This window comes from Callithrix jacchus, chromosome 1 (genome assembly GCF_049354715.1).
Source record: "Callithrix jacchus isolate 240 chromosome 1, calJac240_pri, whole genome shotgun sequence".
Taxonomy (NCBI): Eukaryota; Metazoa; Chordata; class Mammalia; order Primates; family Cebidae; genus Callithrix; species Callithrix jacchus.
Genome location: NC_133502.1, coordinates 68,164,876 through 68,190,297, shown reverse-complemented (window position 1 = coordinate 68,190,297; position 25,422 = coordinate 68,164,876). Strand labels below are relative to the sequence as shown.

General features: G+C 42.3%; 1 long non-coding RNA gene across 1 annotated transcript in view; it reads right to left on the bottom strand.

Moving 5' to 3' along the window:
- The window catches only part of LOC144581261 (uncharacterized), a 52,509-nt gene extending 27,375 nt beyond the window's left edge, over positions 1-25,134 (bottom strand). Inside the window, exon 1 of the long non-coding RNA XR_013531841.1 lies at positions 23,886-25,134. This is a non-coding gene — a long non-coding RNA (uncharacterized LOC144581261). The remainder of the gene's footprint in view (positions 1-23,885) is intronic.
- Positions 25,135-25,422: the final 288 nt, after the last annotated feature.

The following is a 25,422-nucleotide window of genomic DNA, read 5'->3' as shown; positions in this document are numbered from 1 at the left end:
TCACAGGCAGACCCTGTGATTCTCCCATTAGACATGAACCATCTCACAGAAAACCAGCCTCTGACCAGGCTTCTTTGAGACCATGATAAAATAAGACCAAGCAGGGCCACTTCATAATTTTGTCTAAGTACAGACAAAAGCAAGTCACTGTACCATCTATGAAATATCAAACATTCTATCTTGGTTGAAATGAAGACTGCTCCTTCTTTACCAATGACAGCTTTATTCTCCCCCCAATCTCGTTGATAAGAGTCGTTGAGATTCGCAATCACAGAATTGCCTTGCTTTCTAACAGCATCTCCCTGCTACCTTAGACCGTGCCTCAAATCACCCAATCAAAGTCCAAACCCCATGGGTCCTTTTTAACACTCTCTTACTGAGACCCCCATGATTCCCATGATTTCCATGTTGTGTGTTCTCTCTCACTGCAACGAGCAATAAAACAGCCTTATTCAGGTACAAGAGTTGTTTCTGGAGGTCTTGGCTGGACATCATTAATGGGGTATTGCACCCGAAAGAAGCAGGAGACAAGAGTGAGAAGTTCAGACTTAGAATGATTAAAAATACCAGCTACTGTTAGATATTTGATTAATAATAGTAATAATAGCTAGCACTACTTGAGTCACTACACTCTACCAGATCCTGTGCCCCCTCTCCTTTAATTCCTATCACACTATGAGGTTGATTCTATTATCTTCCCCCCTTACAGATAGGGAATCTGAGGCTCAATGAAGTACCTTGTTCAAGTTCACACAGTAAGTGGTGGAACCAGCTTTAAACCCAGATATTATACTGACCTTTCTACAGAGGGCTTACTTTCAGAGGGGATTAAACTTTAATGCCGGGGGGCTTGGACTCAAGATGGCGCTGTGAGAACAACCCAGGGTTGGAGCTCGCGTTGAATCCGCAAACGGTGAGTCAGTGCTGCATTTCCAGACTGATCTTTGTTGCCCACAGAACGGGGAAACTCCCAAGTATAAAAAGACACGGGACGCCAGACAGTAGGTCTGCCTGGCAAAGCCGGCAGCCGGGGCGGCGGCGGCCGGCCGGCCCTACCCAGCAATCCCCACAGGGCGCGCTTGTCCGGGTGACTTGTTGAACCGGCAACCTGAGACTTGAGAGGGCTGGACTTCAGACTGAACGAGACTTGCACAGTAGCCCAGCCCAGGGGATTGCAGGGACAGATCGTTTGAAATACCCAGTGGGACGAACAAAACCGCGATTTCAAACTATCCCGAGCAGACGGTCCGAGACGCTCTGTGGGGGAGGGGCGTCCACCACTACCGAGGCAACCCGCCCCAACTGAGATACACGCCCACTGCTGACGCAGCCAGCCGTTGCCGAGGCAACCCGTCCCTACTGAGATACACGTCCACTGCTGACGCAGCCTGCCGTTGCTGAGGCAACACGCTACAACGAAGAGACTCCGCCGCAGGGCGTGGTGGAGACCACAGCAGAGCCTGCAGGAACAGGGCGAATCACACAACAGCAGGGCGGAGCCTGGCAACCAAACAGTGGCTAGTCTGCCTTCTAGCTGGGCAGGACACCTCATCGAACATCCAAAAATAAAGCCCAAACCCCTCAACACAGAGCATTTGAGAAAAAAAAAAAAAAAAGGGTTTTTTAATGAGCTCTGTTGCAGCAGAATCAAACATAGCAGCCTAACAGCCCTGAAGGAACAACAGAGCGCACAGCTCAGCAATTAAACCCCTATAAAGTACAAACTGTCTCCTCAAGCAGCTCCCTGACCCCTCTATATCCAAAAGACTGACATTAGGCAGGCATCATCATGGGACAAAGATAGCAGAAAAAGAAACTGGTAGCATCCCTCGCTGTGCCACAGCTGCTAGAGGTGCACCCCAGACAAGCAAGGTCTGGAGCGGACCTCAGCAGTCGGACAGCGAAGGGGCTAGGCCGGTAGAAGGAAAACCAAGCAACAGAAATACTTCATCATCAACATTCTGGGTGTCCACTCAGAGACCCAATCGAAAAGTCAGCAACTACGCAGACGACCAGCGGACAAATCCACAAAGATGGGAAGAAACCAGCGCAAAAAGGAGGAAAACACCCAAAACCAGAACACCTCGCCTCCTAGAAAGGACCAAAACTCCTCACCAGCAAGGGAACAAAGCTGGACGGAGAATGACTGTGACGAAATGATGGAATTAGACTTCAGAAGATGGATAATGAGAAATTTTTGTGAGCTAAAAGATCATGTATTAAATCAATGCAAAGAAACTAAGAACCTTGAAAAAAGATTCGAGGAAATGATAACAAGAATGGATAACTTAGAGAGGAATATGAATGAATTAAAGGAGCTGAAAAACACAATACGAGAACTTCGCGAAGCAAACACAAGTTTCAATAGCCGAATTGACCAACAGAAGAAAGAATATCTGAAGTCGAAGACCAACTCAATGAAATAAAACGAGAAACCAAGATCAGAGAAAAAAGCGCAAAAAGGAATGAACAAAGTCTCCAAGAAATGTGGGACTATGTGAAAAGACCTAACCTACGTTTGATAGGTGTACCAGAAGGGGACGAAGAGAATCAATCCAAGCTGGAAAATACTCTTCAGGACATCATCCAGGAAAATTTCCCCCAGCTAGCAAGACAGGCCAACACTCAATTGCAGGAAATACAGAGAACACCACAAAGATATTCCGCAAGAAGAGCAACCCCAAGGCACATAATCGTCAGATTCAACAGGGTTGAAATAAAGTAGAGAATACTAAGGGCAGCCAGAGAGAAAGGTCGGGTCACCCACAAAGGGAAGCCCATCAGACTCACAGCAGATCTCTCGGCAGAAACACTACAAGCCAGAAGAGAGTGGGGGCCAATATTCAACATTCTTAAAGAAAAGAACTTTCAACCCAGAATTTCATATCCAGCCAAACTGAGCTTCAGAAGTGAAGGAAAAATAAAATCCTTTGCGAACAAGCAAGTACTCAGAGATTTTGTCACCACCAGGCCTGCTTTACAGGAGCTCCTAAAAGAGGCACTACACATAGAAAGGATCAACCAGTACCAGCCATTCCAAAATCACACTGAATGCTAAAGAGCTTCAACATAATAAAGAATCTACAACAACTAACAGGCAAAACAGCCACTTAGCATCAAAATGGCAGTATCAAATTCACACATAACAATATTAACCCTAAATGTAAATGGACTAAATGCACCAATCAAAAGACACAGACTGGCAAATTGGATAAAAATCCAAAACCCATCAGTGTGCTGTATCCAGGAAACCCATCTCACATGCAAGGATACACAAAGGCTCAAAATAAAGGGATGGAGGAAGATTTACCAAGCTAATGGAAAGCAAAAAAAAAGCAGGAGTTGCAATTCTCATCTCTGATAAAATAGACTTTAAAGCAACGAAGATCAAAAGAGACAAAGAAGGACATTACATAATGGTAAAAGGATCAATACAACAAGAAGAGCTAATGATCCTAAACATATATGGACCCAATGCAGGAGCACCCAGATATATAAGGCAAGTTCTTAATGACTTACAAAAGGACTTAAACTCCCACACAATAATAGTGGGAGACTTTAACACTCCACTGTCAATACTAGACAGATCAACCAGACAGAAAATCAACAAGGATATCCAGGGCTTGAACTCAGACCTGGAGCAAGAAAACCTGATAGACATTTACAGAACTCTCCACCCCAAATCCACAGAATACACATTCTTCTCAGCACCACATCACACCTACTCTAAAATTGACCACATAATTGGAAGTAAAGCACTGCTCAACAAATGCAAAACAACTGAAATCATAACAAACAGCCTCTCAGACCATAGTGCAATCAAGTTAGAACTCAGAATTCAGAAACCGACCCAGAACCGCACAGCTTCATGGAAACTGAACAACTGGCTCTTGAATGTTGACTGGATAAACAACGAAATGAAGGCAGAAATAAAGAAGTTCTTCGAAACCAATGAGACGAAGACACAACATGCCAGAACCTCTGGGACACATTTAAAGCAGTCTCTAGAGGAAAGTATATAGCAATAAGTGCCCATATGAGGAGAATGGAGAGATCCAAAATTGACACCCTATCATCAAAATTGAAAGAGCTAGAGGAGCAAGATCAAAAAAACTCAAAACCCAGCAGAAGACAAGAAATAACTAAGATCAGAGCTGAGCTGAAGGAGATTGAGACACAAAAAACCCTTCAAAAAATCAATAAATCCAAGAGCTGGTTTTTTGAAAAGATCAACAAAATAGACTGACCACTAGCCAGATTGATTAAAAATAAAAGAGAGAACAACCAAATAGATGCAATAAAAAATGATAAAGGGGAAATCACCACAGATTCCACAGAAATTCAAACCATCATCAGAGAATATTACAAACAACTCTATGCGCATAAACTAGTAAACCTGGAAGAAATGGATAAATTCCTGGACTCCTGTGTCCTCCCAAGCCTAAACCAGGAGGAAGCTGAAACTATGAATAGACCAATAACAAGGTCTGAAGTTGAGGCAGCAATTAAGAGCCTACCACACAAAAAAAGCCCAGGTCCAGATGGGTTCACAGCCGAATTCTACCAGACACACAAGGAGGAGCTGGTACCATTCCTTCTAAAACTATTTCAAACAATCTAAAAAGAGGGAATCCTTCCCAAATCATTTTATGAGACCAACATCATCCTGATACCAAAACCCGGCAGAGACCCAACGAGAAAAGAAAACTTCAGGCCAATATCCATGATGAACATAGATGCAAAAATCTTCAATAAAATATTGGCAAGCCGATTGCTACAGCAAATCAAAAAACTTATTCATCATGATCAAGTAGGATTCATCCCAGGGATGCAAGGCTGGTTCAACATACGCAAGTCTATCAACGTAATTCACCACATAAACAGAACCAAAAACAAAAACCACGTGATTATCTCAATTGACGCAGAGAAGGCATTTGACAAAATTCAACAGCCCTTTATGCTAAAAACCCTCAATAAACTCGGTATCGATGGAATGTATCTCAAAGTAATAAAAGCTACTTATGACAAACCAACAGCCAATATCATACTGAATGGGCAAAAACTGGAAGCATTCCCTTTAAAATCTGGCACTAGACAAGGATGCCCTCTCTCACCACTCCTATTCAATATAGTACTGGAAGTTCTAGCCAGAGCAATCAGGCAAGAAAAAGAAATAAAGGGTATTCAAATAGGAAAGGTGGAAGCCAAATTGTCTCTATTTGCAGATGACATGATAGTATACCTAGAAGACCCCATTGCCTCAGCCCAAAAACTCCTGAAACTGATAAGCAACTTCAGCAAAGTCTCAGGATATAAAATCAATGTGCAAAAATCACAAGCTTTCGTCTATACCAACAACAGACTTAAAGAAATCCAAATCAAGAGCGAACTGCCATTCACAATTGCTACAAAAAGAATAAAATACCTTGGAATACAACTCACAAGGAACGTAAGGGACCTCTTCAAGGAGAACTACAAACCACTGCTCAACGAAATCAGAGAGGACACAAACAGATGGAGAAACATTCCATGTTCATGGTTAGGAAGAATTAATATCGTGAAAATGGCTATACTGCCCAAAGTAATTTACAGAATCGACGCTATCCCCATCAAGCTACCACTGACTTTCTTCACAGAACTGGAAAAAACCACCATGAACTTCATATGGAACCAAAAGAGAGCCCGCATAGCCACGTCAATTCTAAGCAAAAAGAACACAGCGGGGGGCATCACACTACTGGATTTCAAACTATACTACAAGGCTACAGTAATCAAAACAGCATGGTACTGGTACCAAAACAGAGATATAGACCAATGGAACAAAACAGAGGCACCGGAGGCAACACAACATACATACAACTACACAATCTTTGATAAACCTGACAAAAACAAGCAATGGGGAAAGGATTCCATGTTCAACAAATGGTGTTGGAAAACTGGCTAGCCATGTGCAGAAAGCAGAAACTGGATCCCTTCCTGACACCTTACACTAAAATTAACTCCAGATGGATTAAAGACTTAAACATAAGACCTGGCACCATAAAAACCCTAGAAGGAAATCTAGGCAAAACTATCCAGGACATAGGAGTAGGCAAGGACTTTATGAACAAAACACCAAAAGCATTGGCAACAAAAGCCAAAATAGACAAATGGGACCTAATGAAACTCCACAGCTTCTTCACGGCAAAAGAAACAGTCACTAGAGTGGATCGGCAACCAACAGAATGGGAAAAAATTTTCGCAGTCTACCCATCTGACAAAGGGCTGATATCCAGAATTTACAAAGAACTCAAACAGATTTAAAGGAAAAAAACAAACAAGCCCATTCAAAAGTGGGCAAAGGATATGAACAAACACTTTACGAAAGAAGACATATATGAGGCCAACAATCATATGAAAAAATGCTCATCGTCACTGGTCATCAGAGAGATGCAAATCAAAACCACATTGAGATACCATCTCACGCCAGTTAGAATGGCGATCATTAAAAAATCTGGAGACAACAGATGCTGGAGAGGATGTGGAGAAAAAGGAACACTTCTACACTGTTGGTGGGAGTGTAAATTAGTTCAACCATTGTGGAAGACAGTGTGGCGATTCCTCAAGGCCTTAGAAATAGAAATTCCATTTGACCCAGCAATCCCATTACTGGGTATATATCCAAAAGACTATAAATCGTTCTACTATAAGGACACATGTACACGAATGTTCATTGCAGCACTGTTTACAATAGCAAAGACCTGGAATCAACCCAAATGCCCATTGATGATAGACTGGATTGGAAAAATGTGGCACATATACACCATGGAATATTATGCAGCAATCAGAAATGATGAGTTTGTGTCGTTTGTAGGGACATGGATGAATCTGGAGAACATCATCCTCAGCAAACTGACACAAGAACAGAAAATGAAACACCGCATATTCTCACTCATAGGGGGGCGATGAAAAATGAGAACACATGGACACAGAAAGGGGAGTACTAAACACTGGGGTCTATTGGGGGGAAAAGGGGAGGGCCAGTGGGAGGGGGCAGTGGGGAGGGATAGCCTGGGGAGAAATGCCAAATGTGGGTGAAGGGGAGAAGAAAAGCAAAGCACACTGCCATGTGTGTACCTACGCAACTGTCTTGCATGCTCTGCTCATGTACCCCAAAACCTAAAATCCAATAAAAAATTTAAAAAAAAAAAAAAAAACTTTAATGCCTACATTCCTAAAGTTTCTTCAAGTACTATGTTCAGTGTGAGAGAGACAACCTTCAAACCAAGAAAGATAAGAACTTCAGCATCTCTTCAGAATATCCTGGAGGGTTCCAGGGCTCTGCCAAAGTACCTCTCAACTTTTACTCTTCAAAGAAGCTTAGTCATTGGCACCAAATTTGCATCACAAAACCCGTTCTCAATTGGTATATTTTTTAAAAGCTAAAAGCAACTGTCTTTCTGACTACATAAGTGTTTCTCTGCCAGATAACATGGAATATGGGTTTTGTTCCTCCCAAAGGAAAGATCATCCTTTCAATAAAAGCAACAGACTATTTTTCCAACTGTGCCATGAATGTTCTGCAGCCGTCACTGAATGGACTGAATTGACAAAACATCTCTCTCCTTCTGAGTTAATAATAACTAGGAATGGTTACATCTAAAGCTAAAACAGGACAGAAGGCTGAAGGACTGGCACCCCAGATAAATCAAAAGAAGTCTCAGCAATGCAATATCTTCTCAAAATGTGATTCTGTTTCTTCTCTCACTTCGGAGGGAAATCTGCAGAATCGCACAGAAGTTGCATGATTGCTCTCCAAAGCCAATCTGGGTGAGAGGCACATGAAATTAAGAGAAAAGTTCTGAGACACTTGGTCCACGTATAACAATAAAAACAAGACCAACAGAGAGCCAGCTAAGAGACTCTTTGCAATGTCATCATTTGGCTTAATTCTGTTGGGACAAAGCAGGTGTTTACCATATTCCAAAGGAAGGAGACACAGGGCCATATTGCAGAAATATGATTTCCTGTGTGGGACTGGCATGAGAGACCTAAATAAGACTAATTCACAAAACAAGGAAGCTGGAAACATTTCTGCAATATGAAGACATTTCCATGAGGAGGAAGAGGGCCCCTGGGAACACTTCCATTTCCCACAGTAAGTCTTTCTTTACAAGTTTCCTCTTCTCTAGTTATTCAATGGCTGAAGCCCAGCCTATGGGCTGGGGCTGGGTAATTATTTCACAGAACCCACTAATCCACAAACATATTTACTTAAGCGAAGTAAAAAAAAAAAATTATTATACGAGGGTCTTAACATCATTTTACTTCATAAAGAGGAAACATACTTCATAAAGAGGAAATGCTGGAAACATCTGGTCTATACCACATCTCCTCATTCTGCTACTAACAATTTCATGCAAAACAAAATTCAAAAGCTTACAAAATTCAAAAGTCAATGCTTGTTAAGCGGCAATTTAATTGTTTTAAACCTACAACTCTCAAAGGAATTTCCAGGTTACTGAGATATGAAAAAATGTAATGAAACAGTAACAATTAAATTTATTTTGGACAAGGACCATTAGATACCTTAAGCAAAAAGTCATCCACTGAGTGCTGCCTTCATATGATTCATACTTTGGTCGTGCCTAAAAGTTGTTTGTATATTTATGTCATATTTACTTGTCCCTGGTTTGGGTCCATTAGTTCTCATTTATTAATTCTCTCTACAATGGGTCACTTTTATAGCATCCTTAAAACAGTAGAAGATGAGGACTCTGAAGTCAGATGTGCTTCATTTCTCATTATAATATAAATTAAGATTATAAAATATACAAGACCACTCTTTTAGATTTATTCCAGTGTTTCTAAGATCTGGCGATTCAGCTCTGAGTATTTCATGCATTTATTACTCTCTTATCTCCTGTTTTGTCTTCTTAAATTTTTCTTTTTAAATTCATATCCATGTTTCCCAGAAACTTCTGAAAACTCTTGGGATTTTCATTTTTAAAACTGCAGGAGGAAATACACTAAAGCAAAGTGATTGCTCCAGATGATGAAAGTAGTTATTTTTTTTTTACAATAAGCATGTTTTTATAATCAGGAAATGTATTAAAAATGAAATATGGATATAATACTTCTAACTCCATAATCAGGTGCAAACACCACAGGTAGCACTAACTTTCTCCCTTCATCAAAAATTCTGATCTCTTAGTTTTACTCAATGCTTATGAAAAAGCATTTGCAATAACATTTGATAAAAACAAATATTCTAAGTCTATTTCTTGTTCACACAGATCACAGAGGACACCTGGTCCTTACACCTATCTTTCCTTGTCGCTCTCTGCAATCAGCAACCATGGAGTTTGTACTTTACTTTTTCTGTTTCATACCCTTTCTCCACCACTGGGAAGTAAGACTTTGAGATTCTGGAGGCAAAGGAATGATCCCTGCATCCTGCAGGACTGGTTCTTGATCTGCTAAATTAATCTAGGTAATTTTCTCTTACTCGTGCTTATTTTCACAACAACTTAATGGTACTGAAAAGATGGAAGGCTACAGGGAAAACTTTGCTTAAGGAGGAATATTTAAATGCATCTAGTTATTATTTGTAAAATATTTTCCCGTTGTACATTTTCCGTTTATTATTATGATCAATATTTTCAGTATTTTTGTACTGTTAACTGGGTTTCCAGGAATACTGTCTTAATTTACAATATTGCTTTTAGAAAAAATAAGGACTTAATACAATCATCATATAGGATAGAATTAGGAAGCAAGTTGAAACCATAAAACCTAGTTTCCTCCTATTTCTCCTTTTTTTAATCATCTGTTTTAACCAAGTTTTCCTTCTTAAAGCAATGACCTGCCATAAGTATTTGACCAGCTTCCACCGTCCTTTCTGACAAAATAAAGAGAGAGCAATAACATTGTTTTTCTATAAAGAATATCAAAAGGCGAATGCAGAGACAAAAGAAAACAACTGATGATGTTACCTACACCCTGGGGAAAAAAAACACTTGACATAATCTATGCCAAAGGAAGCCCCCCCTTCTTGTATTGATAGCATATTAGATGCTCTAAGATTAAACTGCAAAGCCATGGTGATAAAATACTGTCAACCAGGTATAAAGTTGACAGTATTGAAAAAATAACAGCCCAGATCCAAGATTTGAATATCATCAGGCAACTCTAAAACTGTTGTTTCCTTTTCTCTCTGTATGATGCCATGTAGAACAAATCTGCCTCCACTAATAATTTGCATACAGAATCTGATGACAGTCCATCTTCCCTAATAACTCATAACAACTTCATTTCTTAGGTTCTCTGCATAGTCCCTTAAAAAGCCAGCCTCTACCTTCTGTGGCCACTATTCCTCGACCTTAGGTTTTCCCTGCACACAGAACTTCTTCATTGTGTACATACAATTGAAGTTATTTCTAACTTGCTTCTCTGTGTTTTATGCTCCCATTCTCATCAGTGCTTCATAACATAAGAGTAGGGCATTGATGTTCTCTATTCAACCTTCTGTTCTTAAGAGCAGTGGAATAATTGCACCAGGCCTCTGACCTTTCTGGATCCCACCTCCCTTCCCACCACCTCAGCCTCATCCAAACCCCCTTTGTGAATATGATCAGTCCCCATTCACTTCCCTCCACTCAGCTCTCCATGGGGCTTGGAAACATGCCACAGGCATTATTGTATATTATAAGAAGGAGGCTTCCCTCTGGATGGTGTGTTTTGCTCCCTGCAATTCATCATTACTTTCTTCGAAAAGATGACTTTTGTAATCTTTCATTTAGAATATTGATCAAATCAGAGTGGGGGGAAAGTAGGCTAAGAAATATCATTAGGCTCCCTTACTGCGTTGGTGTAAGGGAAGTTAGTGACTATTTGTGAAGTAAGAAAAGTAAGAACACAGCTTTAAGAACTAACTACTAGAGGACGTAGGTTTATGTTTAAAGGTTAAATAAAACCAGAACATGTTTTGTATAATTGAGATAGTACATGCCCGTTAAGGACATTGGACACTTGATTCTGCAAGTTACTGAGGGAGGGCAGAGCTGTATCAGTTAGGATATGCTGGACTGCCAGTAACAGGAACCTAATTCAACTGGCTTAAATAAATAAGTTTATTAGATTACTTATGAGGAAGTCAATAGATAGTCAATGGGGCTGCACACACAAAATGACCAGAGTTCCACTTCTGTTTGCCTACAGCTCGTTTGGCTCAGATGTCTTCTATGTGTCCTCTATGTATACATTTTGTCCCCAGGTTCCCTGTCCTCATAGGTTACTGGATCACCTGTCCTAATACAAGGAGGCTACCAGCCGTAACTAGCACAACTTACTATCTTGTTTATTTGCTGTAGGTGAGACAATCTCTCCTCTCATCATGAAATACAAGGCCATGCTTGAGCCTACTTAAATCTTATGCCCCACCTAGACCAATAATTGACTGAAGAAATGTCACATGCTTCTTGGCTTAGCCTAAGTAGGATTCACTCAGGGCTTGGGGATGGAGTCAATTCCCCAAATCACAGGATTAGATGAAGAAAAGCGGATACCAGAATCAAATCAGAGGATTGTCCTGAGGACTGGAGGAGGGAGAGGAGAGGCAGCCAACAGTGTCCATTGCAATAGCATCATGATCGGAGTTCTGGGTTTTGGTGTCCAACAGACCAGCACTGAAATTCTACCTTCAGAACTTAACCTTATTTTACCTCTTCATGCCTCCGTTTTTGCATCCATACAGATGGTTGTTCTGAGGATTAACTGAGACTGCATGTAAAGAAGTAGGCACAACATATGAGACGTGGTGGGCACTGATGGCTGTGGGGAACATTCCTACTGTTACTGACATCATTGAGGATGTTATCATCACCATCACCATTCACTATTAAAGTCTCCTTAGCAGCTCTGATTCTGGGTATAATTTGTAGACTTGGGGGTTTTCTGAGCAGCTATCAAAGCTCATAAACTGGACACGTTCATCCCCTCCTCCCTGCATAAGGGGATTTCTGTAAGTAGATAAGAGCTACTACCCTCCACACTCCCAGGGAAGCCATGGCACAGACCTCAGCTATCCTTCCACCTTTTAAGAATTCTCCAGATGACTGTGTTACAGAGTCGTGCACCATCTCTGCAGGCCAGGAAGATGCAGCCGGGAAGAAAGTTGCAGCTCCAGTCCTGGGAATTCATCTGTCCCCCTTTCTTGGCTGCCCCTGGTATCTGGTATCAGAAGAGGTTCCCCAGGAAGTAGTTCTGTTGATCCAGATGGGTCCAGATGGTTTCTGCTTCCCTTTATTTTTATTATGTTCTTGACTCGTACATGGAAAAGGTGAGCCAGTGAATCCTAAGAATATTTGCTCTGCCACTATACTTTGAAACTAAACCTTCTACCATCCCCAGTATACAATCCTGGTTGAGTACATATCAGCTACAGGGTAGTTATGAATTTAAGAATACTGTAGTGCCCTTTCCCATTTCCACCATCAGCTATGAGAATTCCAAAGAAATCAGGCAAATGTCTTACCCTGCCTCACTCTCATCCACCATTCTTCCCAGCATCCTGGAGACTATCCGCCCCACTCTCCCCCACTTCCTGTCATGACCCTGCTCCAAAGAGGTCTGTTAGTCTTGTTAGCCTGTGCCAACCTTCAGACTGCAACAGGGTCTGATGTGTTTATCTTTATTTCTCAGTGTCCTTGCCCATCTGATCCTCTAAAGCCCTCTCCTTACATATCTACTCTACCCCTAACATCCCCATTTATCTTTAGCATTCGTTCTTCAGGAGCCCTTTCTATTCTTTTACTTCAGTTAGCGATATGTTTTGGCTCTGTGCCCTCACCCAAATCTCATGTTGAATTGTTATTCCCAATGTTTAAGGAGGGACCTGGTGGGAGGTCCCTTGGATCTTGATCATGGGGGTGGATTTGGATCATGGGGGCGGATTCCCCCTTACTGTTCTCATGATAGTGAAAGAGAGAGAGTTGTCATGAGATCTGACAGTTTGAAAATGTGCAGCATCTCCCTTCCATGCTTTTTCTCTCTCCTGCCACCATGTGAAGATGTGCTTGCTTCCCCTTCAGCTTCCAGACATGCCTCCTTTACAGCCCGTAGAACATTTTTATGAGTCAATTAAACCTCTTTTCTCTATAAATTATCCAGACTCAGGTATGTCTTTATAGCCACATGAGAAGGAACTAAAGCAGGCAGTGATGGTGCTTTCTAAGGGAATCGGCAAAATTGAAAATTGCTTTTTGATGAACAGTGATGTTAGTGGCAGGATAGAAGGAACAGGAGAATTTAGAGTCAGTCATAGCTGGCTTCAGAACCCAGCTCTGCCACAGCCATATGACCATGTGGAAGTTACTTAACCTCTAAACTTCAATTTATTCATCTGTCTACTGGCATTTTTTAAAGGTTAAATAGGACATAAATGAAAAGTGCTGAGCTTAAGACCTAGCTCAACATATGACAGCTTTAAATTGTGATAGTTACAGCATTAACAGAATTAAGTCGATAAGGAAGATTCCATTTTAGGGGAATTCTTAGCCAAGGTAAGAGGCACTGTCTTCTACTTGCCAAGTCCTAATTTAATAAACAAATCATTTTTATAAGATTGTGAAGGAAAAATTCAGAACACCAGGAGGTAGACATCAACCAGAAGGATTTTTACACAAATTCCTTTTATTTCGTACTCAGTCCTTGGCTGGTGAGTTTTCTGTCATAAAAGGCTTTGAAAGGTCTTTTGGTGAGGACTCCTCTGTCTTTACCAAGTCAAGTGAAAAGAGTCTCTTCTACTGTCAACCTCCATGGACCATCCCTGCTCACTATTCCTGAAGGTGAAGTCACCTCCTCTCCCTTTTATCCTGAATAATTGACAGTAATATATCCCATTACAGCTTTTAATTTCTCATTTGAAGCAATGAACAGTGGACTTCCTCTATTCTCTAATAGTGATATTGGAAAGTTGCAAAATTATCATCACAAGTTATATAGTCAAACATAGAGAGTTTTGAAATATAGCTTATGTTTTCATTTTCTGTCTGTAAGTGTATAACTTGTATATATCATCTCTAGGCATCCTATCCTTTCTTGGTGACAATTTTTGATGTTATCTTTTCCCAAATGAAGGTCAGATTATTACAGGGTATCAGTCAGAGTCCAATCAGGAGACAGCAACTACTAGTAATTTGAGCAGGAAATTGAACGTAAGGAATTATTAACTAAACTGGGATTGGCATGATGGGAGACTGACTAGTAAGAGGTAAAAAGAACTCTTGAGAATTTAGGAATCTCAAAAGGAGGCAAAGCCATGACTATGAGGCTGAGGGAGCCCCCAAGGAAGAGCTCCTTCCCTCAGGCTGAGATGCAGACCTCATGGGAGAGGTGTCACTAGATGACAGAGAAGTTGCTGAGGGTCCGCGGGAGTGGAGCTTGCTGCAAACTGCCCCTCTGGGGTGCAGGAGAAAGGTAGCCTCAAAAAGGTGCCTCACCTGGGACCTCACTTCAAAGTCCCATGAGGGGTTAAAGAAGGCAAGCGTGAGAAGGTGTCTCTATGGCAGCACTTGGCTGTGAGGTCGTTTGGAAGGGGTCAGAGGAATCTTCTGGATGCCTGTGAAGAAAGCCGCTCCCTTTGGGTTGCTGGAGAAGTCTTAGGCAGCAGGTGCCTACTGAAAGAACACCAGGACCAGGAAATGTAAGCAACCCTTGAGGTGGAAACCAGAGTGGGAGAAGAATAGTGAGACATCCTTATATGTAAGAAGGAGCTGGAGGACATCCACGTGGGCATGGGGCACACCTCCCCACGTGCACCCCGGGGAGGCAGCATGCCTCTAGGATCACACTGTCCAATAAGGTGGCCACAAGCCACATGCATGCAGATCCCTTTACAATTTAAATAATTAAAATAGCCAGGCGGAGTGGCTCACACCTATAATCCCAGCACTTTGGGAGGCCGAGGCAGGTGGATCACGAGGTCAAGAGATTGAGACCATCCTGGTCAACGAGGTGAAACCCCGTCTCTACTAAAAAAAAAAAAAAAAAATACAAAAATTCACTGGGCATGGTGGCACACGCCTGTAATCCCAGCTACTCAGGAGGCTGAGGCAGGAGAATTGCTTGAACCCAGGAGGCGGAGGTTGTGGTGAGCCATGATCGTGCCATTGCCCTCCAGCCTGGGTAACAACAGCGAAACTCCATCTCAAAAATAATAATAATAATTAAAATAAAAATTAATATCAGTGTTTTGGTTGTACTAGCCATATTCCAAGTGCTCGACTTCCAGATGACACTAGCGGCTACCCTCTGAGACAGCCCAGCTCTGGGAGCTGCCCTGCCTGTGGCTGTGTCCATCTGGTCTGGGGGCAGCAGTGTGGTATTGGTTGTGTTTGACCCTAATACAGTATTGCTGGTTTCTCACAATCTTTGTGACACATTTGGGAGATTCAGAATGTCCTAAGTGCTCTGGTGAGAGGACCCAGATAGTCTATAAGAGCCAGTTTTATTTTCTTCAGGAGTCTTGTGTAGTATACTAAATTTGTGACCCTATTACATCTGCACTTCCTAAACTGGATCCCTAACCAGTGTTCCATGCCCAATTCAGATTTTTGAAATACTGGGTTAGGGTTCTTTCTACGAAACAAACAACATCCACATCCTCTGTTCATCCTAAATTTCTCCAACTGACTTCCATGGCCTGATCTGTAGTGCTTTGTCTGAGAGACTTCTGCAAAGCCTGAGAGGCTGTTCTGCCAGTGACAGGCTAGAAGTACAAGAAATTGGGAGCAGCCATCAGCAATAACTGACAGCAGTTGGTGTAAAAATAACACAGCCCCTTTTTCCCTCAGGTAGGATCATTCTAAGGCATGCATTTCACATGATCTCCTGAAGTTTCCCCTTGGGGTAAAGCTCTGCTCACTTTCTTGGGAATGCACACTTTATTGGCTTTATTTCCATCCTTGTATCAGTTTCCCACTTCTCTTCTATCATATCCTACATCTCCGTGGTTTCACAATTTGCTGCTAGGAAAACCCAGGCTAAGTCACCCTATGTGACTTCTTAGCATTTTGACACATTAATGAGTATTATCAGTCCTCAGGAGAGACAGAGCACATGCAGTAGCTCCCAAATGTGTTGTCACTGGGTCCACCTTTTTGTGGCATTCCTGTCACATCTCCCTGAACAGTGTTCCATAAAATTCACCTTGGGAAGTGCTGGCTTGGTGCAAAAAAAAAAAAAAATGAGCTCCAAGCTGATCACTCTGAGAGTCACTCTAAACTAGACATCAGCTTAACAGCATCAGTCCAGTGGGCTGCTGTGACTTTTGGCTTTATCTTTACAATGATATTAGGCGTTCTTCAGAGTCAGAATAGAAACAAAATAGAACACACTTTCCTGTCTCATTCAGAGCCATTATGCATCCCTGATAGAGCTCTGTGGGAAGTTCTGCTTAAGTACGGCATCATGCTTGATATGGTTTGGCTGTCTCCCCACCCAAATCTCATCTGGAATTGTAGCTCCCCATTGTGGAAGGGACCCAGTGAGAGGTAATTGAATCACTGGGCAGGTTTTTCCCATGCTGTTCTCATGATAGTGAATAAGTCTCACAAGGTCTGATGGTTTTATAAAGGACAATTCTCCTGCACATGCTCTCTTGCCTGCCACCATGTAAGACATGCCTCTGTTCATTTGCCTTCTTCCATGATTGTGAGGCCTCCCCAATCATGTGAAACTGTGAGTCCGTTAAACCTCTTTTGCTTTATAAATTACTCAGTCTCAGTTATGTCTTCATTAACAGTGTGAGAATGGACTAATACAATGCTACTAAGAAGAGTCCAGAGAAGGCAGAACACAAGGCCGAAGAGAGAAGGTGGCAGCCACTTGAGAATACAGTGAAAAGTTAGCCTTGCAGTGTTGAGGTGAAAAGTTAGAAAAGTGATAAGCTAGAAACAAAGAGTAAGTGGCAAAAATGGAATAAATGTCTTTCTTCTTCACATTTCAGAATATTAGGCTTAAAAGACAGCTCTTCATATCTAACAGAAATATGACAAAGACAAAATAGAGCAATTGTTACCATATATGGAGGGTACTTCATGCAACAGGTGTTATGGGATCTTCCCTCACTTCCTACCTCAAGAGTTAAAAATTGAATATAAAAAAAAAAGTGGGGTCTTAAAAAAGTTAACAAATACTGTATGTTCTCACTTATAAGTGGGAGCTAAACATCAAGTACTCATGGACATAAAGGTGGCAACAACAGACACTGGGACTACTGGGGAGGGAGACAAGGGTTCAAAAACTACTTATTGGATTCTATGCTCACTACCTGGATGACAGAATCATTTGTACCCCAAACCTCAGCATCATGCAATATATCCACATAACAAACTTGCAAAGGTTTAAAAAGAAAAAAAGTAAAAATATAAAGATTAAGCAAAATTCTGGTCACCAGAGCAATAAAGAAACAGTATTACATGATATAAACTTTGGAATCAAATAGACCTCGGTTGAATAGCTGCCCTGCTATTCAAGTGCACCTATCTGCCCTTCAGGTTCCTCATCTATAAAGTTCCTCATCTACAAAAGTACCTACCTTGTAGGACTGTTGTGAGAAATAAACTAACATATATTAAATACCCAGCATAGTGCCTCAATAAGTAGTAACTATCATGAAGTCTACAATAAGTTACTGAAGCATTTAGTATGTCTTGGTTATATTGTTCCCATAATCTTCTGTGACCAGTTTTAGGGACAGGACCCAGGGGTGGATGGACCAAGGCAGGACAGGGCCCACCGGGGAAGAGCAAAACCCAGACTATTCCCTGCCGCTCCCACAGCAAACTCATGGAGGCCTAGCTCTCCCCTGTCTGGCAAGACCAGATTGGCTGCTGCATTTCTATTACAAAGGGTTTCAATCTTTCGTCAGTGCCTAGAAATATCTCCAGACTTTAGATTTTTTGACGCTTTCTCAGTCCTACAAAATCAAACAAAAGCCAGGATGCTGAATGTAGCTTTCCCAGTCTGTAGGAACATTTCTGAGCATCCCAACCATCCCCCCAATAAAAATCTCTCTATTCCACCTTTGCTTTCCCTCCCTTTTTATTAGTCCATTCTCACACCACTAACAAAGACATACCCAAGACTGGATAATTGATAAAGAAAAGAGGTTTAATTGACCACAGTTCTGCAGCGCTAAGGAGGCCTCAGGAAACTTAACAATCCTGGCAGATGCAGAAGCAAACACATACTTCTTCACATGGCAGCAGGAAGGGGAAGTACCAAGCAAAAAAGGGGAAAGTCCCTTATAAAACCACTAGATTTGTGAGAACTCACTCACTATCACGAGAACAGCATGAGGGTAACCCCCCTGTGATTGAATTACCTCCCACCAAGTCTCTCCCAAAATACATAGGGATTATGGAAACTACAATTCAAGACGAGATTTGGTTGGGAACACAGTGAAACCATATCACCCTTCTAAGTACAACTTCTTGCAAGAGTCACTTACACTGTCTCTAACCCTCTCCTCTGGTCCTCTCTTGAGCCCACTGCAGGCCTAACCCCACCCCTACTGTTGGCAAACCCAATGTTCACTTCTCAGTTTGCTCCTACTGCAACTGACCTACCAGCATAGTGTCCCAAGACATAGTGCTCTCTGCTCCTCCTACATCACCAGCCCCTTGCCAGCCCCAGCTGCTCCTCATCAGGCCTCTCCTCTTCCACACCTGCCTCACTCCCTTAGTGACCTCATCCATGGCTTTCAGTATCCTCTTCAAAGTTTTCTAATACGTCCTGATAAGCTGTCAGGTCTCAAAGGTAGCTCACCAGTATGGACTTCTGCCATGAAAATAATCCAAAATCCCTCTTTTGTCCTTTCTATGCCCTGCTTCCTTTTGTTAGAGAGACAAAACATTTCCAATGGATCAGGTCTTTCCTTGGGTCAAGGATGGACACTAACAACAATCCCACATAGATCCATTTATAAACTGGCCTGTTGCTTGTGGAACATCTTTTATCCTCTTTGAGGTTTTCTAACATGACCTCATGCCATGTGACATTTTCATTTGTTACAAGACCCTGGACATTTCTTAAGCTGTCTCAGTTTGGGATTCTCATCTGTGCCTTGGCTTGTCAACATTTCACCTACAGGCCCAGTATATAGTTATAAAGCACATTTTAATCACTTCAAATAATAGAAGCTAGAATACAGGGCACAATATTAAACAATAGTGAGGCACACATTTTGTTTGCTCTCCCAGAGTTTCCCCTTGGGGTTAAGAATGGTGACCCACTGCAATCACTAAGTTGGTAATGCACACTTTCACAAAGTGCACATTTTTAAGATCCTCTATTATATAATATAATCCAAGATGATTTTTAGAAGTATTGTCCTGGCTGCAGTGTAGATGGACAGAGAGGCTGATCAGTGTGCCTCCCTATAATTTAAATCTCACATGACTGACTTTTAAAAACCCATCTAACTAAAAAATGTTAAGTATGTAGGCTCTGGGGTATGTTTTATTTTTATCTCATAACTGTGTCTTCTCCCCAAAAATTGTATTTAAGTGGTTATTTTAATTTTTGGAATGAAGACACTGCCTTTTGGCCAAATACAGTGGCTCATGCCTGTAATCTCAGCATTTTGGGAAGCTAAGGCCAGAGGATCACTTGAGGTCGGGAGTTCAAGACCAACATGAGCAACACAGTGAGACATCATCTCTTTAAATACAATTAGCTAGGGGTTATTGCTTGTGCCTGTAGTCCTGTCTACTCAGGAGGCTGAGGCAGGAGGATCCCTTGAGCCCAAGAGTTTGATTACAGTTTGAGCTATAATCATGTCACTGCACTCCAGACTGAGTGAAAGAAAGTGACTCTGTCTCAAAAAAAAAAAATACCTTTCCTAGAAAGAAAATAAACCTGAATTTCGAGGTAAAACAAGTCTCACTAGGAGATGCAATTGAGAAAGCATATTGGCTCTTATATATATATTTCTCTCCTGTAAACAGACTATAAAATAACTGAAGCACATATGTTGGGGTTAGGGGTCTGGTTCCTTTCTTTCTGAAGTGAGTATATTAGTCCCAGAAAATGAGAACAATTACCAGCTAGAAGACTCTAATTTAAAACCAAATATAAGGTTGAAGGATTGCTAATACCATCAGAATCTCTGAGGAAACAAACATCTACTAAATTCACCAGAAGACAGAAGCAGGGCAACTTGCTTTTTAACACTTTCCACACTTTCCTTTGTGCATCCTCTAAGTTTGGATATACAGTCATACATTCCTTAACAACAGGGATATGTTCAGCAAATACATCATGAGGCAATTTCACCATTGTGCAAGCATCGTGGCCTGTATTCACACAAACCTAGATGGGACAGCCTGCTGTACACCTAAACTATATGGTATAGTCTATTGCTCCTAGGCTACAAACCTGTACAGTATGTGACTGTACTGGATACTGTATGCAATTTTAACACAATAGTATTTGTGTATCTAAACACATCATACAAAGGGTACAGTAAAAATATGGTATTATGATCTCATGGGACCACCATTGGATATGCAGTCTGTTGTTGCCCTAAACGTTGTTATACGTGCATGACTGTATGTGAAGGATGCCTGAGTACACACGTGCCAGAACACCATCAGGAAGACTGTCCTGCTCCTTACCTCTCACTTCTTATGGTGATCCCTTGCCTCCATAGTTGGCCACAGCAAGGAGCTCAACTCACAGCGCAGGCCTCATCCTGTGGCCCCCTTAAGGAAACCCCTCTATCCACCCTCTCAAGTGGATAGTGGAGCTTCATTTTGAACACTGAAGTTGTGATATACAAGTATAGGAGCTTTAAAGTGAAGCAAGGAGAAACACCATAAAAAGAAAACAGTTTTGAGCATCCCAAAAGAATCTCTGCAGAACACTAAGCAAGTGTGCAAAAGAAATTTCTACAGACTAAAATGCTCTGTGGTCACATCTTGAAATTCCTTTTCTTTTTTTTTTTTTTCAGATGGAGTCTCACTCTGTCCCCCAGGCTATAGTGCAATGGCACCATCTCAAATCACTGTGACCTCCACCTCCTGGGTTCAAGCAATTCTCTGCCTCAGCCTCCCAAATAACTGGGATTATAGGCACCCACCACCACACCCAGCTAATGTTTTGTATTTTTAGTAGAGACGGGGGTTTCACCATGTTGGCCAGGCTGGTCTTGAACTCCTGACCTCATGATCTGCCCACCTCGGCCTCCCAAAGTGCTGGGATTATAGGTGTGATCCGCCATGCCCCGCCAAAATTTTTAACAATTTTTTAACAAGGGGCTCCATATTTTCTTTTTGCCCTGGATTCCACAAATTCTGTAGTCCTTCCTGATAAGGTCTTCCCATATTGGCAACACCTCTAAACAACCAGAGGACATACTTCGGAAGAGATGTCGTAAAAGAACTGAAATCAGCAAAAACTCCCAGGTGGGATATATTACCTCTCCTGCTTACAAAATTTGTCTTTCAGGTTGTCTGAATTTTTTCACTTCACTTTGTCAAATGGTCTGAATGTTTTTTCATTGGGGAAAAAAAAGGTGAAGAAAGGAGAGGAGAAAAATTCTCTTTTCTAAAGAATAGCACTATAAACACACGAGGATATCAGTCATCCAGACAACAGTGTGAATTAATTTAATCTACACACTTGTCTTCATCCTCCTGGCTGAGATCAGCTGCAACATTATGACTAGGTGGGGAGAGGGAAACAGGACAAGTGGTCTGGAGCAGGGGCTCCCAGTCAGAGATGCCACAGTTGTACCTCAGGATATCAGTTAGGACACTGATGTTGGAGAGTGAGAGAAGAGTGCTCCAGGAGGCAGATGAGAAGTGCAGAGAAGGAGTCAGAACATGCTAATGACACACTTAGCCTGTTCCATTCCAGAAATTTGCCCAGAGTAGGTGAATGCCAAGGACAAGTCAAGATCCCTTTCCTTTTCTGCATGCCATGAGTTCTATTCCATAATGAATTATAGAATTAATTAACATCAGCAATTTAGCTACATTGTGTCCCAAAGACATTTACAAACAGGCCTAGCACAGTGCATACATAGCAGGTTTCCTAAGGGCAACAAATGCCCTTCAAATACCAAAATGCTGCTTTATGAATTAATGTTTAGGACACTCCTATCCAAAGACTAGATATAACCTGAATCCTATTCCACTGATGCACATAATGAAGGTAAATACCAGAGATATATTCCTACAAATAAATTTATTTTTAATGTGCATGCATCCTTTCCATGAATACACTTAATTAGTATAATAAATGAAACAATAACTTTCGGCATCACTTGCCAAGAATGTTGAAGATTGAAATTGGATGATTAAATCTTTTAACTTAGAATGTAATGGGCACTTTTCTTCCAAAAACTCTAAGTTCCTAATTCATCCTTACGTGAAATAAACAACAGATGAATTTCTATATTTCCATGGAAACCAATAGGAGTCACTTGCCCATTTGACAGGTGAATGCACAAGCCCATAGTGGAACACAGTTTCCAGACTAACAGTTTTGTCTCTCTGCTGCCCTAGGTATCCATGATCACCAGCACACAGCCCTGTGTAGCCCACAAAGTCTTTTTCCCTGTTTCTCCCTGCACACCAGCCAGCAGCAGGTAAAATGTACAAAACACCAACCATAGGCTGCTCTAAATGCCTTTTTTCTAATCCTGATGACAGTCATTGAAATTAGCCCAATTTTGCAGATTGGAAAACTGAAGCTCAATGAAGTAAGGAATTCACTCAAAGTCACCAAGTGAGCTAATGGTCATGCTGGACTCTCCAGCAGCGACTGTGCTGCTTGGGAGAGCAGGTAGTGGATGAAAGCAGTTGCGGGAAGGCAGAAGCGGGACCGAACATTGAAGACTCACTGCCCACTTTATAACTTACCTCTCAGTCAGGCTAGGTAGCAACCTAGGTGGACAGGAGGAGGCTCCCACTTCATCCATGACGATCCCAGGCCCAGAACACAGCCTGTTTATTGCCTTTACAGCAAAAGCTGTATCCCACCCTCACAACCAAGCCTGCAATCTGTCATTGTATCTCCACAGAGACTTTGCATTAAGTGCCACAGACTGCAAGGGCTAGGCTGAATATGACAGGACAGGAGCTGCAGCTGTTACTAGCATTGTGAAGGTGATGCTGTGGGTGACCATGAGCAAAGAGAACCAGAGGGTCTCTTTTCTTCAGTGCTTTCTCGTGTCTTTTTTTTTTTTTAATCATTTTGCCTATGCCCCAGCAGCTCTTAATGTGTCCCAAAATATCCCTTTGGATCATATCTTATGAACATTTAAGTATTACATATTTTATGGCCCTAGGCATTCCAACAATTTTTTTTTTTTTTTTTTTTTTTTTGAGGCAGTTTTACTCTGTCACACAGGCTGGAGTGTGGTGGTACAATTTTGGCTTACTGCAACCTCCACCTCCTGGTTTAAAGAGATTCTCGACAAGAGCGAAGGGGACGACTCAAGATGGCGCTGTGAGAACAACCCAGGATTGAGGCTCTCGCTGGATGCGCGGAGTAGGTGAGTCAGGGACGCATTTCCAAACGGACCTTTGTTGCCCACAGAACGGGGAAATTCCCAGATATAAAACAAACGCGGGACGCCAGCCAGAGATCTTGACTGGTGTACCCAGCAGCCGGAGCGGCTGCGGCCCGCGCTGGAGCGCAGAGGCACTCCACAGAGGTCCGCACAAAAGCGCACTGTTCCGGGTACCCTGTTGAACTGGCAACCTGAGACCTGAGAGGGCTGAACTTGAGACTGAACGGGACTTGAACAGTGAGCCAGCCCAGGACAAAGCGTTAGGGGTAGCGCAGTGCAACAAACAAAATGGGATTCGAAACGCTGGCTGTTAGGAGGTTACCTTAAGGCGCAGCTCCGTGCAGGAGGGGCGTCCGCCATTACCGAGGCAATCAGCCCCTACTGAGGTACACGCCCATTGCTGACGCATCCTGCCGTTGCCGAGGCAACCTGGTACAACAGAGAGACTCCGCCGCAGGGCGGAGCCCGCGGCTGCAGGGCGGAGCCTGCAGAAACAGGGTAAACCTCACACCAGCAGGGCGGAGCCCCGGCAGGACAAGACTGCCTCCTAGCTGGGCAGGACAACCCGGCAGACACTCAAAGACAAAGCACCAACCCCTTCAGAAAGAGCAGCTGAGAAAAAAAGGGCTTTTTTTGAGTCCTGTTGCAGCAGAACTAAACGTAGCAGCCTAACAGCCCTGAATGAACATCAGAGCTCACAGCTCAGCACTTGAGCTACTATAAAGTACGGACTGTCTCCTCAAGCAGCTCCCTGACCCCTCTATATCCAAAAGATTGACATTTGGCAGACATCATTCTGGGACAAAGATAGCAGAAAAAGAAACTGGTAGCATCCCCACTGTTCCGCAGCTGCTATAGGTGTACCCCAGACAAGCAGGACCTGGAGTGGACCTCTACAGTCATACAGCAAAGGGGCTAGACTGGTAGAAGGAAAACCAAGTAACAGAAATACTTCATCATCAACAATCTGGGGGTCCACCCAGAGACCCAATCAAAAAGTCAGCAACTACACAGACGACAGGTGGATAAATCCAAAAGATGGGAAGAAACCAGCGCAAAAAGGAGGAAAACACCCGAAACCAGAACACCTCGCCTCCTAGAAAGGAACAAAAGTCCTCACCAGCAAGGGAACAAAGCTGGATGGAGAATGACTGTGACGAAATGACGGAATTAGACTTCAGAAGGTGGATAGTGAGAAACTTTTGTGAGCTAAAATAACATGTTTCAAATCAATGCAAAGAAACTAAGAACCTTGAAAAAAGATTCGAGGAAATGATAACAACAATGGATAACTTAGAGAGGAATATGAATGAATTAAAGGAGATGAAAAACACAATACGAGAACTTCGCGAAGCATGCACAAGTTTCAATAGCCGAATTGACCAAGCAGAAGAAAGAATTTCAGAAGTCGAAGATCAACTCAATGAAATAAAACAAGAAACCAAGATCAGTGAAAAAAGCGCAAAAAGGAATGAACAAAGTCTCCAAGAAATGTGGGACTATGTGAAGAGACCTAACCTACGTTTGATGGGTGTACCAGAATGTGATGAAGAGAATGAATCCAAGTTGGAAAATACTCTTCAGGACATCATCCAGGAAAATTTCCCCCACCTAGCAAGACAGGCCAACACTCAATTGCAGGAAATAGAGAGAACACCACAAAGATATTCTGCAAGAAGAGCAACCCCAAGGCACATAATCGTCAGATTCAACAAGGTTGAAATAAAGGAGAAAATACTAAGGGCAGCCAGAGAGAAAGGTCGGGTCCCCCACAAAGGGAAGCCCATCAGACTCACAGCAGATCTCTCGGCAGAAACTCTGCAAGCCAGAAGAGAGTGGAGGCCAATATTGAACAACCT